Here is a 3989-nt window from a genome sequence, read left to right as displayed (position 1 = left end):
ACACGCACACAAGCCCGCACGTCCGCACACACACACACACACACACACACACACACACACACACACACACACACACACACACACACCATATATTTTACTACACGCCCGCAAGCGCGCGCATTTAATGAATGATTCAATTTTTTACCGTCATTTACTTATGAAATATTTATTGAGATGGGTTTTGATGATTTCGTTTGTTCTTAACTACAGATGTCGGTCCGTGTTACTGTAATGGGTAGTATATATATTTGCTGTGATTTCCAGCGTTATTATCATCTTTAATTACAAATAATATTAATATGAAGTATTACATCACGTAAAATAGCTTTGCTATCTGCACAAATTTAATATTCCTATGATTCTCGTTTTTAAGAATAATGTTCGACATTTAATAATTGTGTTTAGTATAGAGAGTATATCTATAGTTAACGCATGATGTGCGATTAGAACTGTATTGGTATATGTCAACAACAATCCCATTTGTCGATGTGCCTATGAACATAATTTGGAGAAAATTGAACCAAAATGATTTTTGTACTTTTGACATTCATTATATATACATGATACCAGGAGTGAATAATAGAGTCTATTAGTCTATTATTCACTCCTGATCATACCACCAAGATATGATCAGATTTTATAGGAGTTCAACGATAGGAATGATAGCAATACATGCACTAGTGTACGTCGTAATATCAACTCCTGATTTCACTCGCATGTAATTGTGGTTTTGAACAATGTTCAAAACACCACACCGGCATCTCCCGTACCGGCTTGATTATAGACCCACCCAGCTTATACCTAAAAAATGATTCTCTGGCGCCATCTATTGGCGCATAACAGAAATCATCCCGCTGTCGTTCGCCCGTCATATCACGTATAGCATAAAAAGTGGGGCGACGACGGCAGTTTGTGTATGTGCGCAACGAAAAATGAAACATCGCCACTCGATTCAAATACAGCAGGGGAAAATAGAGAGCATGGCTGAGGGAATATCATCCCCCTGGATCGTTAACAGGATACGGCGCCTATAGCATATCCTTATAGATGGAAAAGAACAACCGGAAAAGCGTTGTGTTTGTACCTTCCTCCCTGCCTACACTGTGTCGAGCCGGATGTATCTCGTGCGCGCCACTCTGTTTGAACATCAGGTGGCATGTTTACTGAATGATATATATGTATTAACGCGTGAATGGATGGATGGATGGATGGATGGATGGATGGATAGATAGATGGATGGATGGATGGGTGTATGGATGGATGGATGGATCGTCTATTCTAGGATTAGCTTAACTAGCCAATCTACTATCATAGATTTGCGTCTGTCGCGTGCGCTTTTGGTCAGGCGTGCTGCGTTTGCGTGTCTCTGCGTGTGCGTGCGTTTGCGTTGCGTTCGTTGCATGTGCGCGGCCTGGCGTGCGTTGTTGAACGTGCGTGCTTGGTAATAATCTTCCTTCTCAGTAGAGCCGAGATTGTGCTGATCTGATTGAGAGTCGGGCAAGATAACGAGACGTGAGAGTACATGATCCTGCCTGCGGTTCTCTGACGAGGCGTTTCGTGTGTATGCGACATGAAAACGACGCGTTGGGGATGGACCGTGATATACCACAACACTACACACACACACCACACACACACACACACATCACATGCACAACACACACACAACACACACATACACACACCACACACACACAACCACACACACACTGCACAATACTAAGACACACACAGCACAGCACATACACACACACACCAACACACACACACCACCAACACAACACAACCAACACACACACTAACAGCACATCACACACAAACAAACAACGAGCGCGGCGCGCGCACACAACACACATCACAAACACACGCAAGCCGCGGCACACACATACACCCAACAGCACCGCACACAGACACACCACACGCAACGCTACCCACACACACACACCGCGCACGACCGCACGCACCCAGCAACAACACACACCCGCACCACATGAACACCCGCACTGAACGCACGCACCGCATACCCACACACCACACAGTCACACCACCACAGCACCTACGACAACATGCGCACGAACGCACGCACTCACGCACAACCAGCACGCACGAACACACGCGCACGCACTCGAGTACGCACACACCGCACCGCACAAGGCACGCACACACGCGCCCTCACGCACTCACAGCACGCACAGCACGCCTCAACGCACGCACGCAACGCACGGCACGCCACCCACCCCACGACGCACTCACGTAACCACGCACGCACGCACGCACGAGACACACAGCAACATCACCGGCACGTGCACCACGCACGCACCGACGGGGGGGCACGCACGCACTCAGCAAACACGCACGCCACGCACTTATGCACTTCACGCCTTATGCACTCACGCACAAGCACTTCACGCACGCCCGGCACGCACTCACCACGCAGCACGGGCACGCACGCAGCCGCACGCAGCGCACGAACGCACACACACACACGCACACACAACGGCGCGCTGAGCGCACACTAACACACCCGCGGCACGCACACACCTCACACACCCCACCCCCACACACACACACACATCACATTATCATTATGTTAACTCGTGAACAAAACACGTTTGGACAAACCAATCGAATCTTATAATAGAGGTCAGCTAGCATAATCTGGATCAGCTGTGGTGATTACTACCATAAATCTTAAGTTGATGTACTAAATAAATCTGATAGGGATGTATACGCATAAACTTATAGTGGAGTACAGCATAAATCTTATAGTGATGTACTGAGCATAAATCCTTATAGGATTTATAGCATAATCTTATAGTGGGTGTATAGCATAAATTCTTAAGTGATGTACTAGATAAATCTTATAGTGGATGTACTGAGCATTAAACTTATAGTGGATGTACTAGCATAAATCTGATTTTTTTTAATGGATTGACTGGCATAAATCTTAATAATGGATGTACCTAGCTAAAATCTATAGTGGATGTACTAGCACTAAATCTTAATAAGGGATGTATGCTATCATAAACTGCTGATAATGGCTGTACTAGCATAAATCTATACTGATGTTACTAGCATAAATCTTATAGTGGATTACTACATAAATCTTTAGTGGATGTACTAGCTATAACATCTTATAGTGGATTTACTACATAAATGCTATATAGGGATGTACTACATAAATCTTATAGTGGATGACGTAGCATAAATCTAATAGTGGATGACTAAGCATAAATCGTATATAGTGGTGTCACTACATACAATCTTATAGTGGTGTACTAGCATATAATCTGTAATGGATGTACTAGCAATAAATCTGAATAAATGGATGTAATAGCATAAATTAAGTGGATTACTCAGCATAAATCTTATAGGGGAGTGTACTCATTAACTTATAGTGGATTACTAGCATAAACGTTATAGTGGATGTACATAGCATAAACGTATAGTGGATGTACTAGCGCGCAGAGTACACAAATCTCAGCATATATACCAGATACTGTTATGATATAAGCGTACGATCAGTCCTCAGTGAGGTGACGAGGACTTAGAAACCATCTCCTATCCTATCCCGCCCTCTCTCTCTCTCTCTCTCTCCATCTCTCTCTCTCGTCTCTGTGTGGTCTGTATCTATATTCTTTATCGCGTCTTTTTCTTTCTCGTTCTAGCCACTCTAGTCGCTCTCTCGTCTCCTCTCCCTCTGTCTCCTGCTTCTACCACACTCTTATCTCCTCCCTCTCGCTTCTCTGTCCCTAATCTTGACGCTTTTTAATTTCACACTTTTTAGGTTTTTTCGCCATGGCCACCCGCGTCCGCCTCTCGAACAGTACACTCGATTGTTACGCAAGCGAACTGATATTTTAGTACCAGATGAAAGCAGGCAGTGTCGCTTCGTTTGTTGTTTCATGCTAATGTGAATGTTACACGCAGTCTTTCAGCGACAGGCTAGATGGCTCAGGGGTATCTACAGAAGCTGGACTCGTACAAGT

This window comes from Priapulus caudatus, unplaced genomic scaffold (assembly GCF_000485595.1).
Source record: "Priapulus caudatus unplaced genomic scaffold, Priapulus_caudatus-5.0.1 Scaffold1226, whole genome shotgun sequence".
Lineage (NCBI taxonomy): Eukaryota > Metazoa > Priapulida > Priapulimorpha > Priapulimorphida > Priapulidae > Priapulus > Priapulus caudatus.
This window is presented reverse-complemented; position numbering follows the sequence as displayed.